Consider the following 15,122-nt stretch of genomic DNA (forward strand, 5'->3'; position numbering starts at 1 on the left):
GTAAACAAAACTACCAATATTTGATGACAATATGTTGTGTATATAGAAATTCCAAAAGAAATCTACCAATAAATTATGAGAAAAATCTTACCAGTTCTATTTCTCTACAGAACCCTAATACACTGAATGTTTTAAAACTTTTTTCAGGTATGAAAATTTCACTCTTTGTGGCGTACAGTTCTATGGTTTGCAAGAATGTAATCTATAAGTTTATACAGTCATATACCTACCACTCCATTACCATACAAACAGTTTCATCGCCCTAAAACCCTACTTTTTGTAACTAAACACCTCCGATTGTCTAACTCCTTACAATTCATCTGTTTTCTGCCTCTATATTTTTGTCTTTTCCAGAGTGTCATACAGACGGAATCACGCAATGAGCAGCTTTTTGCAAGTGAATTCTTCTTTCACTTAGTAAAATGCATTTAAGAGTCATCCATGTTACTGTGTGAATCAATAGCTCACTCTATTTCACTGTTGAATAGTCTCCCACTTTGAACATGAGAAGACAAGGTTAAGGCTAAAGTCAATATGCTGAGGATGGCAGCATGGAAAGACTGAAAAAGTCTGCTTGCTGATGCCATTTAAGCATTGAGCTGCTGAAATTACTGCCAGAATTTTTCAGTAAGTAAATAACACATACTATTATTGTTTAAGTCAAGTTTTATTTTTCAATAAAATACGCAATAATTTTTCTGCAAATATGGTAAAATTTAGCAGCCGATTGTCCAGTTCAAAAACTGTATCTAGATGTTCTGCATTAAAATTCAAACTTCAGTAATGAAAACGTTTCAGGCATGTCAGTGCCTTGAAGAAGTAACTCATGAAATCCACAGAAAATTGGTTATGTATTAGAAAAATAAAATACAAATGCATTAATTGTAGCCAGCACTGCTAGAAGTCACATCATCCTCTTTGCTTCCCTTTTTTAAAAAATTCAAATTTCAAGAATTAAAAAATAGCGTAAATATCATCATACATCTAGTCCTTGCTACAGGTTGTTTGCTGCAGAAACTTGCCAGCAGAGGAGCCAGGTGCTTGGAGAAGCAGGAGAAGGAGGTGGAAACCACCAGCCAGCACTAAAACAGGCCGAGCGCTTCACACACGTATGTGCATGAGAAACATGGGTGGGGTGGGAGCAAGCGGCAAGGCACTCCTCCCTGTCTCCTCTCTTTGATATTCCCTCCCAGGCTGTTTGCTCCTTTTATGACATAATACCTTCCTATTTTCACATTCAGAGTTGCTGGTTTTGTTCATTTAAGATATATTAATCTGTAAAAAATGAAGAGAAGCAGATAAACTAATTTTGATCTATTTTATTTTCTTTCCCTGTCACAGTTGCCTAGGGACAATTTCTAATATCTGGTGAGAAGATGAACGATAGGACTGAGTATTTATTTCATTTCGCAGACTATAGAAGGCATGCGTGGACTGCATAAATGTGGTGCTTCAAAACTCCATTTATCCTGTTTTCTGTGTTCGACTGTTGATCCATTGTATCAAAATCCGGACTCTACTAACTCTGGCCCAGTGATAAGACCAGCCAATTGTGAGAACTTGGTATGAGTGGAATACAGGAAGGAAGATGACTATTTTTTCCAGATTATTTCTTGGCCATATTTTGTTCAGAAAAACAAAGGATAAACAAAAATATACTCCAGTTATTGAAAACTTCATATAGCACTGAATAATTCTGAACTTGAAAATCTCTATGATTCTGAAGTTGACCTTGGACTCTTGGATTCTATTAAGATAGAGACACCTTGAGCTAGTGTTTAAAGAATATATTTAACTTTGCCCAAATAATACATGAGCACAGATGGAAATAAAATAATTCTGAAAGCCTTCTAAAGGAAAACACTCCCCCATCATCCTTTCCCCTTTGCCTCTTTCCCTCTGACTCAATAGATTTGTTGTCCTTTAGATTTTTTTTTTTTTTGCCCGGGCTAGAGTGAGTGCCGTGGCGTTATCATAGCTCACAGCAACCTCAAACTCCTGGGCTCAAGCGATCCTCCTGCCTCAGCCTCCCGAGTAGCTGGGACTACAGGCATGAGCCACCATGCCCGGCTAATTTTTTCTATATATTTTTAGTTGTCCATCTAATTTCTTTCTATTTTTAGTAGAGACGGGGTCTCGCTCTTGCTCAGGCTGCTCTCAAACTCCTGAGCTCAAACAATCCGCCCGCCTCGGCCTCCCAGAGAGCTAGGATTACAGGCGTGAGCCACCGTGCCCGGCCTCCTTTAGGTTTTTGCTTGGTAGACACATTGTATCTTAAAGGTTACACAGGTTGCTGTATCTTGATTTGTCAGGTTGGACACTGCCTGTTAACTTCTCACTACGAGGAATAAGAATTTAGCTGTCTTCCACCACACACTATCTCCATTGCTTCATTCTTCAGTGAGATATAGAATATATTTAATTAAATACAAAATAAATGTTTAGTGTTTGCAGTATGGTCATGTAAATAATGTTCTCTGAGAAGTCAAATAGTATATCATGATTACATTTCTTACACTCATTTTGCTTTTCACTGGAGTTTTTGACTTCTTTTTTTTCTCATTGTAATGTCTTCTTTCAGTATTTTTTTTTCTGCAAAACTTGATGTAGCAGATATTCTAGGGAACTGCGTTTCTTCCTTAAGGGTCCCTTACCTGAATGTTTTGTCCTCCAGGCCCAGACTGATCCACCCTCTATTCTATACATCCTGAGATTTTCAGTCACCCATTTGTTTTCTCAAGTGGATCCACGATTTCCTGTTTCTGAAGTGCAGCAGACATTTGGCATTTGTTGATCTCTCAGCATCCATTCTCCTCCCTAGCTATATCCATGTTTTTTTTTTTTTTTCAGAGAACCATTTTAATCTCACTTTCAGATAATGTGGTTTCTGTGCAACTTGCCCAAATTTCACACCAAGAGGTGGACGCTGGATAGTTTAAATTATTTATTCTACATAATTCCTCTTGCTTTTGTCTGAGTCATCAGTTTGGGCCAATACGAGTCTGGCTTTAGACTACTATTTTTGTTTGGTTCTTTGTTTTTGTGGGAAAGAAGCTCTTTCTCCTTTCACAAACATGAAGCTGGGAGATATTGTGTTTAGATACGTTGCATTCACTTGCAATCAAAAGAAGGCTAAAAGAGACAGAATGGAGTAAACAAGCGAATGAAAGGAGTGTGATCCACAAGATGGAAAAAGTCAATAGTGGATGGAATTGTTTGAGAATAAAACCAAACTTACCCCTAAACTTTAACATTATGCAAATGAATAAAGAATTCCCACCTTGTGTGGATGATGATGTTCATGAGTATGATGATTTGCATATGCTAGTTTGTACTTGGTTTTCAACGTTTTACAGTTAAAAATAACCTAATCGATACATCCAATTCAATACTTCTCTAGTTTAATTCTTTGTTTGTCTGGAACACATGTAATCTTCTGAGAAAAGCTAGCAAAGGGAGGGAATTTTCTGAGTTATTCCATGTCTGGAAAATGCTTTATTGAACCTTCATTTAATTGATGATTCAGTGAGGTATAACTTTCTTTTTTTGAGAGGCAAAAGAAGAATTTATTTACAAATAAATACATGATGTTGAGGAACAATAAAATTCATGAGGATAATGCTGATTCTTAATAATGCGGAGGCTGATAACAGACTGCTTTTGCTGGAAAGAGGATGGAAAAGATCCACATTTTTAGATCAATTTATTTCTACATCCAAAAAGTCCATCTGAGTACACTATATGGAAGTAGGATACACACAGACACACACAATGTGGGAACCAAGCTGTCCATAAAGATTATTTGCCTACGTTGTTGTTTTTGTATTTTTTTTTTCAGAATGTTATGGGGTACACATGTTTTGGTTACATGGATTGCTTTTATACTGCTTGAGTAAAAGTTTTAAGTGTGTCCATCACCCACATAGTGTACACTGTACCTGTTAGGTGTGATTTCACCCATCTCCTCCCCTGCACCAGCATAATTTCTGTTGAGTTTTACTTCCATTTCTGCATATGAGTGCTGATGGGTTAGTTCCAATGTAATGTGCACGTGGTGTTTGTTTTTCCATTCTTGCGATACTTCACTTACGACAATGTTCTCCAGTTCCATCCAGGTTTTTGGAGAGATATGAATTAATTTTTTTATGGCTGAGTAGTATTCCAGGGTATACATATATCACATTTTTTTAAATCCAATCATGAATTGATGGGCACTCAGGTTGATCTTTGTCATTGTGAATTGTGCTGCAATGAACATTCTAGTGCAAGTGTCTTTTTGATAAAATGACTTTTTTCCCTTTGGGTAAATATCTAGCAGTGGGATTGCTGAATCAAATGGTAGGTCTACTTTTACTTCTTTGCAGAATCTCCATATTATTTTCCGTAGAGGTTGCACTAGTTTGCAGTCCCACCAGCAGTGTGTAACTGTTCCTTTCTTTCCACATCCATGCCAGTATCTATTGTTTTGGGACTTTTTGATAAAAAAAATTCTCACTGGGGTTAGGTGGTATCTCACAGTAGTTTGGACTTGCATTTCTCTGATGATTCGTGACATTGAGTATTTTTTCATATGTTTATTGGCCGTTAGTCTATCTTCTTTTGAAAAGCTTCTGTTCATGTCTTTTGCCTGCTTTTTAATGGGGTTGTTTGATTTTTTTCTTGTTGATTTTCTTGAGTTCTTTGTAGATTCTGGTTATTAGCCCTTTATCAGATATATTGCATGCAAATATTTTCTCCCATTATGTAGGATGTCTGTAGGTTGACTAAGGACAGTCATGCTGGATTAGGGGCCCACCCAACTCCAGTATAACCTGATCTTAACTAACATCTGCAATAATGCTATCTCCAAATAATATCGAAATCTGAGGTTCAGGTTTTAGGACTTGAACATATTAATTCTGTTGGTGGGGGCATAATTCAGCCCCCCATAATTCAGCATAATTCATAACACTGGGGAAAAGCTAATAGCAATTATGTTGAAGACGGTTGGTCACAGGACCCATGTTGGCGTTTGAATCTGACAATCCCAAGCTTCATTGTGGCCCCTGTTAGAACAGGGGCATGTGGGAGCCAGGTAATGCATGACTCTCGTTGAGGGAGGGCCAAGCAGAAGCCTGTGAACCTGCCCCTCCACTCCCAGCCAAGAGAGTAGATCAAAACAACACTCTGTTGGGGTGGTAGGGAAGGCAGCAGCCAGCACCAGCATTAGGGGTCTAAATCAGGGGTGAGCTAACTACAGCTGTGAGACAGTGGCCTGTTATTGCATGGCTGATAAGCTAAGAATGGCTTTTACGTTTTTCAAAGATTATAAAAACAAACAAAAAATATGTGACAAAGACCATATGTGGTTTAAAGAGCCTAAAATATTTACTATTTCATTTACCTTTACAGAAAAAACAAACAAACAAAAAAACTCTGCCACCATGATCTAAATGATTCAGGGCCCCAACATATTTCTGTTTAATTGACCATCTGGTCCCTGTAGACAAAGGATGGATCCCGGAGGGTGACAACACACTACCACAGACCCAACTAAATATTAACCCAATGGCAAGAGCAGATAAACACACCTCAGTCACAGGCCATTGTACCATTGATTTGTTAAATATATTATTTTCTATTCCGTCAGAAAAAAGGATACTGTCAGCAGACAATAACCAGCTGTCACCTCCAGGGTTTGCCTCAGCAGCAGTGAGCTGCCTCACCCAGGGTTACTCACATCCAGTCAATAATCAAAGCCAGGTTATAAGGGCCTGGCACTTCCACCCTGCGTGGGGTGACTCCGGCTGGCCAGCTATGCCCCGGATTTGCCCCCTGGGCAGGACAAGGCTTTGTGGAAGCGGCAATGCACGTTGCCTTTTGCCTCTGACCTTTCTTGCTTACTGTCCTCAATCTGTCCCCCACAGTTATTGATTCCTGATAAATACCCCACATGTCACACCGATCTCAGCTTCAGCTTCCAGAAAAGCCAACCTAAGACAGTCATCAATCAGACTTCACTGGAGCAATAAATAAACTTCTGTTCTGCTTTTGTGACATGGCTGTTAGTATTGCTTCAATAAAAAGGCTTAAAATATATTAAATTCAATTGATGAAATAATATAAACACATCAAAACCAAGCAAACAGGTAAATATTTAAGTCAAGATAGTAGATCAAAACAATACTGCGTTGGGGAGGTAGGGATGGCAGAAGTCAGCACCAACTTTAAGGATCTAAATCATGGATAAGCAAACTACAGCTGTGACACCAGGTCCTGTTATTATATGGCGGGTAAGCTAAGAATGGTTTTTATGTTCAAAAGTAGTAACTTCTATCAAGTCAACACTGAACCCTCCTCCTTTGTGCTGTAGGTGTCTACACTTCTTACCCTCTCTTTGTCCTAGGTCAAGACATGAGCTTGTCCGAGTTGCCTTTCCCTTTTCCTTTCAAATGCCCTGATTCACCAGCTTTTTTTGTCCATGGTGATATCAAGTGCGACCTTGAAGCTTGCAAATCTAAATTACGTAATTTTATTCTTCCCATTATATTTAGTTTGAGCAACAAAAAGCAATGTTCTCATTCTAAAAAATAAAGATTTTTATGAACATAAAAAGTTTTCTAGTACAAATATATAAACATTGATCTGTGATTATAGATGCAGAGAGTCTTGCGCATTCCATTTCTACATGCTCTCACATAGTGTGGTTTTCATGAAAAGCAGCGTGCTTTCACCGGGGGACGAGATCCCTGAGTCACGATCGCCAACATCCATGGAAATGAGCACCCTGACTTCAAAGAGAAGTGCAGTGTCAGGCCTTGATCGTGCAATTTTCCTGGTGGCTCACCCTTTTTCGTTCTTTGTAAACATTGGAATAGGGCTGGCTACATTAGTGCTGAAGGCTGGTAGAGATTTGTTCGTTTGTTTTTGTGAAGTGAAGAAAATATAATTCATAAATCACATGATTTATATGCTAGTTTTTTTGTTTTCACTTTTCCTTTTTCAAGCCAGTGCCACAGGAATAGACTAGTGACTGGTTTGAGATGGGCACAGACACAAAGGTCCCTGTGTTCTGAACCACAAGCATACAGCTGCAGACCAGAGTCATGGATGCACCTGTGATGTGTAGACTAAACAAAAACAGGGGACTTTTTCCCTTTGTTGTGTCTTCCAGATAAGGAATTAATTTGGAAAGAAGAGAATTTTATCCTATTGTTATCCATTACTTTTTATCTGTTCTCTTTCTTTTGACCAAACCACAACCTCTTTGATTAGAATAAGCTACACAAGTACAGCTACTCCATGTTATATAATTCTAATTAAATGTAGTTAATTGAAAAACTTAAGCAAGTTTTTATTTGGCAGATTTTATGACCAGAGCATCTTAATTAAGTAAAATTTCCAAGGAATATTGATGATAGTATTTGGTTTTAAGTTGAGAACAAATTTCTTTACCCCAAGAGAATGAAAGCAGCATATAGAGACTATATTTCTTTTTCATTAAAGAATAATCATGTTGAATCTGTTTATAGGACTTTGCGGTACAACAGATGACTGGTGTATTTAAGTCCTTAGCCTCTAACGTAGTGAGGCAATGTCTGGCAGGCACAGGTAGAAGATGGATTGTGAAGAGCTGGCTGTTTCAGTTATTTAACAAAACATATAATTGCTGCAAATGTATTCATCTTATTCCGAAACCGCACCTGCAAAATGGGAATCAAAAAGTTCAAGATAAAAATTCTTACCAATTGGCCTTTAGACATAGATGTTTCTTTACCTTTGTTTGCTATTTTTATGTTTGTTTCTCTAATTGAAGAATTAATTAAAATAGATAGATCATCTGCAGTGTGCCGTGATCGTTATTTTGAAAAACACGAAATATTCTTTGTAGATGCAGTTTCATTCCTTCTCAGAGCATCTTATTTTATTTATCTTCATGCCTTTGTTAGAGAGAGGTCCTTTCTCTGTCTGCCCTGAAATTTTAATGCAGAAAATAAAGACTAGAAAAGATAAGTGACTCAATTGTGACAAACTTACAATCAAATGATGAAGGTAGACTGGAGGACATTTCATCTCTACCCAGAAATTTGAGCTACGAGAGAAAGAAGAAAGAAAGGACCACGGTTCGAAGAGCTTCTGTCAAACGTTCGCTGTCTCAAAGTCACAATAGGTCTTGATTAATGTAAGAGACTGTAAATTAAATCCTAATTTTCAAGCAGTGATTTAGATAAATAAATGGGTGTCTTATAGTAACATAAACAGAAATAAAATTACATAATTGCAATCAGATAAAATCTACTAAGCTAAAATTATCTTATTTCTCTTTCCTTCCCTTAGTTTATTTTAATAAGAACCCATAGAACATGAAACTTTATAACTCATTTTTAATATAAAAAATTCCTGCTCATAAGTTCATGTTTTATATAGTTTGATAGTAAAATAAAAATTGAATTGATGTAAAAGTGTAGTCAGTGAAAGTTATGCTCTGCCGGAATATTATAGTCATCCTTTGACATGGTACAAATAAAGAGGTTATTGTAAGCTTCGTGCTGGACCTGTGGAAACAGTGTGGACCTAAAACAATAGTGAACGTTATAACAATATGCGGCAAATCTATCTCACGTTCTTTATCTTTAAACATGATAGCCACTTTACAAGTCCTGAGCTTTTCTCAAAAATGCTACTATATGAATATTGACAATTAAATTAAATAATCTCCTTAGGTTTAAGCAATATACCATATGGCACACTGGACAATGAGAAGAATTCATAAAGATTATAACGCAAATTTTAACTGAAACCACAAATCATTGAAATTGATATATTTTAAATATTTAAAAATGTATCACGTATATCTAAGATATCTAAGATTTAAGAGAAGGTTTAGTTCTGAACATGTTTATCCTATCCATTGATAAGACTTTCAGTAGCCTACAGGGTGGGCTTCTGATTAAATTATTTGTATTTATATTGTTATGAATAGATATTTAGTTACCAAGAATTATATTTTCCCCAAATAAATAACATGAAAGATCAAGTATTTATACAGCTTTTATGACATTGATCCACAAAAGATGACAAATTGACATTTTTCTTAAGAAGGAATAGAAAACATTCACTCAGCTCTAATATGAGTTTATGAAATTGTAAATTCTACAAATTCTCAGTAACATGGGACATACTTGTAGATAGATGGAATGTTCCTAATTCCAGAGACATGAACTTGCAATCAATGATCTTTTAATTTCTGGTCACAATAAAATTTAGTATCATTAAACCATTAACGTTAAAATGAGGTCAGATTTTTACATTTAAGTGGTTTTTATTCTAGTCTCAAGTATAAATTTTTCCAGTTCACACTTTTATGTGCAAGTGCACAATATGCTCTTGTACATACTAATTACAATTCAATTTACTCAATATATTCTGCATACATTATTCAAAATAAACAGCACATTGTCTTATCTATTCTTTTCCTATAAACCAAATATTATGTTAATAAAATTGAGAAGCAGTACAACAAATAATTGCCTCTGAGATTCATAATAAAATGCTATTTTAATTAAAATGATTATACATACTAATGAATTGCTATTCACTACCTATACACTTATTAAGAGTTTTCCTGGTCATAAGAAGAAAGTCATTTTTAAAAACATATTATTGTTTTGAATTATCTAATATGCCCCAGAGATAAATAACACTAGTCAAGGAGGACTAAGAAAGAAGTGTAGGAAATTATTAAAGGTGCAGAGAAGCTCCCAAGATTTACCACAAAATAAGAAATATATATTGGTGGGAGTTATAGAGGGTCGAATAGTGTCCCTCCAAAAGTCACGTCCACCTGGAACCACAGAATGTGTCTTCATTTGGAACAAGGGTCTTTGCAGGGGTTATTAAAGATCTTGAGGTGAGTTCATCCTGGAGTGGAGTGGGTCCTCAATCCAGTGATGAGTGTCCTTACAGGAGACAGTGAAGGAGAGGTCAGAGACACTTGGAGTAGCCACAGGAAGATGGAGGCAGAGATTTGATGGCAGGCACAAGCCAAGCAATGCCAAGGATTGCCAGCAACCACCAGAAGCTAGGAGAGAGGCCTGTAACAGACTCTCCTTCAATAGCTTCTAGAAGGAATCAGCTTGACCATCACCTTGAATTTGGACTTCTGGCTACTTGAACTGTGAAAGAATAAATTTCTGTTGTTTTATTTCACCAAGTTTGTAGCAATTTATTATGAAAGCCTAAGGAAGCTAATACAGGAACATATCAATTAGTATTTAAACCTAGCATCTACTTGCAGTAGATTTTAAAAGAGAAAATGATACACGAGCCAACATGAATGTGTTAATGAGGAATCTCCCCCAACTGCACACTCATTCACAACTTTGATTTTGAAAGTTCATGTGCTTTCTATGTCTAAAAGAACTCTCCATTTCTTATCCATTTGAAATTTTAAAATGCAGAATGATCTCGAAAGCAAAAAAAGAAAAATAAGAGTTATATTTTTAATTGGGATTATCAGATTATTTAATTTCTCATGTATTTACTTTTACATCTGGGTATCTTCTATGTGATATTTTAAAGCTTACTTTAATGTGTACTATTTTCTTATGGTCGCCATGTAAACTCTTCCAGAATTTTTTCTGTGTCACTGCATTTTTTTTTTTTTTTAACAATTACATACTTCTGGAAGTTTAGGAAAGGAGATGATTCCAATCGTGAGGGATAGACTTCCTCTTAGAGTCCTATTTAAACACGACTATAAGTGTAATACAAATCTGTGTTTTAGCTGTTGGAAAGCTCCTTGCACGTTTATGAGAAATGGGCGTTCTCACACAAACACTTAGGAACCAACTTACCATTTAAAAAATTGTTTTGAATAAATTGGGAATAAACAAGATTTACACATCTGATAAACTAGTTGTTGTTCAAGAAAGAAAGGAATGAGTCGCCATTAGAGTAATAACTATTCTTTGAAAACCTCTTTTTTCCTTTCCTTTCTTTGCCTTTGCTTACTCCCCACCTGTTCTCTTCATTTTCCTTGCGCTCGGCCTATCAGCTGTACCCTCCAACCTGGGGGACCCCACTTTCTCTTGGCTCTGCTCTCTCGTCGGCTGTTCTTGTGTAGATTTGCCTGTTTCTCCTCAACTCTATGACCTTTAAAAAGAAGAGTTGTACTTTCTCAGGGTCTCTTTATTTTGGGGAGTCCCAGGACGGTGCACACACTCCCTTCTCCTTTGCCTCCGACCTTCCCTTTTCTCATTTTCTTTTTCTCTCGCTGCCCGAGGGTGTCACCTTCTCAATAAAGTACGAGCACCTCATCTTTGCCTCCAGTTCTGTTTCTGGAGAACCCAAACTCGGATGCATGGACTTCTAGACTGTCTGCTACTCTATCCTTTGAATCACAGCCCGAATCTCTCCCCTGAATTCCATCCGGCCCATTTGGCAGCCGCAATCCTGCTCCACTCTCCCATCTGTCTTTGCCATAAATGGAAGCTCCCTGCTCCAGTTGGTTAAAGGAAAAAAAAGAAACCCAAAAAATCTTTGCAGTAATCCTCATTTCCCTCATACTTTTCATTCCATTAATTGGCGAACATTGTGAGCCTTTCTTCAAATTCCATCCAGAGCAGGGCTCCTCACTACCTTTAACAATGTCCACGTCCCGTCACCATTCTTTGCCTTCACTGAGCCAGTCACTCTCCATGAGGGTTTCCTGACTCCACTCGGACTTCTCTAATGGTGTGGTCTCCACGTTGTAACCGGCAATGCTAATGCAAGTGGTGTCCTTCCTTCCTGCCCGAATTCCTGCGCTGCTTCCCTTCTCTCCAACTAATACTCTGGTTCCTAACTTTGCTCTAAGAAAGGGCCCTGCTAAGCAAACCCCATCTTCCCTGACTTGTCGAGTTCTATTTCCCTGCCTCTTGCTTATGCATTCACTTCCTCAGACAGGTCTGAGTCCCCTTTCAGGGCCGTTGTATTCACTGTTCAGTCTGGCTGCAAGTTCTCCGCCTAAGATGTCAATGCATTTTTCTTCTTTGCTTCCTCCAAATCTCCAGCCAAATGTTATACGATCAGTAAAGCTTGATTTGATGTCTCAATATATAAAAGCATCTCCCTTCATATCTTCTTATTTCTCTCATTTTATTTTACTTTTTCATTGAGAATCCTTTTCACTACATGGGATACTATTTATTTATTTGCTCATTTCTTCCTTATTTTTCCTCCACTAGAATATAAGCTCCAGGAAGGCAGGGCACATGATACACTAATTTAATGATATATCCCCTTCACAGAGGTAGTGTCTTCTACGTGATAGTCTCTCTAAGAATATGTGTTATAGAAATGAACAAATAAATGTTCAACTCACCTTAATTCACAAAGTATTTATTGAGCACTTTCTGGACATCACACATGGGATATAGACACTAGATAGCCCATGAGCAAATAAACAGCCCGAAGTTTACATTCTCTCTAGAGCTCCAGCTCTGCCTCTGCACAACAGCACCTACAGCAGAATCTTTGACCCTCTTGTCTCTCGAGCTTCTCTTTCCTGAGCTCCAGGTACACATTTTCCTTCTTTTCCCAGCTACATTGTACAAGTTGAACACTCCAATCCAAAAATCTGAAATCCGAAATGTTCCAAAATCCAAAAAAATTTGAGCACTGACATGATACCACAAATGGAATATGCCACACCTGAACTCATGGGATAGGTAGCAGTCAAAATGCAGGTGCAAAACATTCCATTTATTCAGCATCTGCAGGGGAACGAAAGACCCTCCCAGCACCCTTTCCACACTCTCCCAGATTCTCCCACAAACACACCCACAAAGGGTAATGAAATGGCATGTGTTCAGGCCGATGCACCAATGGCAGGTTTCCTACAATGCCCCCCAGGAAGTCAAGACCTAGGTGCATTACTGACTGTGGTTTTTTTTGCTTATTCTCTGCTCTGCAGTGTAAGGATGTTGTTGAAAACGTCAAAGAGGTCTGCAAATACCCTGACGGGTAATGATGATAGGAAAAAGAGGAAGCATTTATGTTTATCTGTAGCACGGAAGCTGTTGGAGAAACTGGTCTGTGGTGTAGGAGCGAAGCACCCTAAAGAATAGGATGGTGCCGGAAGGACCACCATATACGACCTGAAGAAAGAGAAGGATAAACGGTCGAAGTGCTAAGCTAAAAGTGATGAACAAGAGTTAATGAAAAATAGAAAAAAACACTGCATAACTAAAAGTGAAGGTCTTGATCATGTATTCAAAGAGTTGAACCGTCAGCATCAAAGTGAACACATGCCACTTAAAGGTATGTTGATCATAAAACAAGCAAAGATCTATCACAGTGAGCTTAAAATTGAAGCGGGCAGTAAAGATTCAACAAGCTTGTCGCAGAAATGTAAGAAAAGACATAGCATCCAGCCAGGTTTTAAAGATTTGTGGTGATAAAACACCTGCTGATCAGGAAGCAGTGCAGAAATTCGTTGACGAGTTTGCCAAGGTCATCTCTGATAAAAATCTGATGCCAGAACAAAGTCCGTAATGCTGATGAAACATCACTATTTTGTGTTATTGCTCCAAGAAGACAGGGACTACATCTGATGAGACAGCCCCTATAGGAATTAGGGATGTCAAAAACAGAATAACTGTGCTGGGATATGCTAATGCAGCAGGCAAGCATAAACGTAAACTTGCCGTGATAGGCAAAAATGTGCATCCTTGCTGTTTTCAAGAAGTAAATTTCTCACCAGTACATTACTGTATTATGCTAACAAAAAGGCATGGATCACCAGGGACATCTTTTCTGATTGATTTCACAAACATCTTGTACCAGCAGCTTGCACGTACTGCAGGGAAGCCGGACTAGATGATGACTGCAAGATTTTGTTATTGCTTGACAACTGCTCTGCTCATCCTCCAGCTGAAATTCTCACTAATAATAATGTTTATGCCAGGTACCTTCTCCCAAATGTGACATTATTAAATCATCCATGTGACCAGCATATCCTTAGATCAGTGAAGAGTAAATATAAAAACACTTTCTGAACAGTACGCTAGCAGCAGAGTGCAGAGGTGTGGGTGTGGAGGTTTCCAAAGGGAGTTTAGCATAAAGAATGAAAGGCACAGTTGTACGTACCTGGTACAACCTCTACCCTGTGACTATGTTCAGTGATGATGATGAACAAGGTGGTGAGTTTGTAGGAAGGGGTGGCTGAGATAGTAACACTTTTGTTTTTTGGTGGTTCAATTTATGCAAACTTTGTTTCATACATACAATTATTAAAATATTGTATAATATTACCTTTATACCATGTATATCAGGCACATACAGGCCATAAATGAATATTGTGTTTGAATTTGGGTTCCGACCCCAGGATACCTCATTATGTATATGAAAAAATTCCACAATCTGAAAAAAATCTGAAATCTGAAATAATTCTGGTTTCAATCATTTCAGGTGAGGGATACTCAACCTGTATTATATTAATTTCTTCACAGCTCTGGTTCTCATTAAACAGTGAGGAAGGGATATGTTCTTTGTATCTTCTCTGCTTTGAACTGCGCCTGACAGATCTCAAATGGAACTAAATTTTATCTTCCTCCCTTCCCCACCCCAAAGATGTTTCTCTTTTTGTTGGAAGTATTGCTGTTTTTCAGCTCATGGCAGTTTAAACATTCATAATAATGTCCTAGTTCCTCAAGCTTTCAGCTCATGACTAATTTCTCCCCAGTCCTGATCTTAAGTAAATATCTGGAAGTTATCCTTTAAATTTGGACAATAAAGTCAGTAAAAGTTGATGTGTCCCTTAAGAGTTCTGGTTGCAGATTCACTAAACATTTAAATCTTTATCTATTTTCTGCCAGACAGTGAGTTTAATGCATGATAGCTATAATCAATTCACAATGCACATAGCGGATTTATTTCTTTAACATCTGGTAAATAGAGTGAATTATCTGTGACAAATACTGCTAATCTTTTATTTGTTTGGTGGGTGGAAGTAGCAGATACACCATTCTGCGGTAGCAGTATTCGATCTAAAGAAAGGAAATTATCACAAATTATCATCATTTTGGGAGTCAAACAATCTTCATGATACTTCATGTAGCTGTGAAGTATCAAAGCTGATGACTCTAATTCTGGAATCTGAG

Source organism: Propithecus coquereli, unplaced genomic scaffold (genome assembly GCF_000956105.1).
Source record: "Propithecus coquereli isolate 6110/MARCELLA unplaced genomic scaffold, Pcoq_1.0 Scaffold55, whole genome shotgun sequence".
Taxonomy (NCBI): Eukaryota; Metazoa; Chordata; class Mammalia; order Primates; family Indriidae; genus Propithecus; species Propithecus coquereli.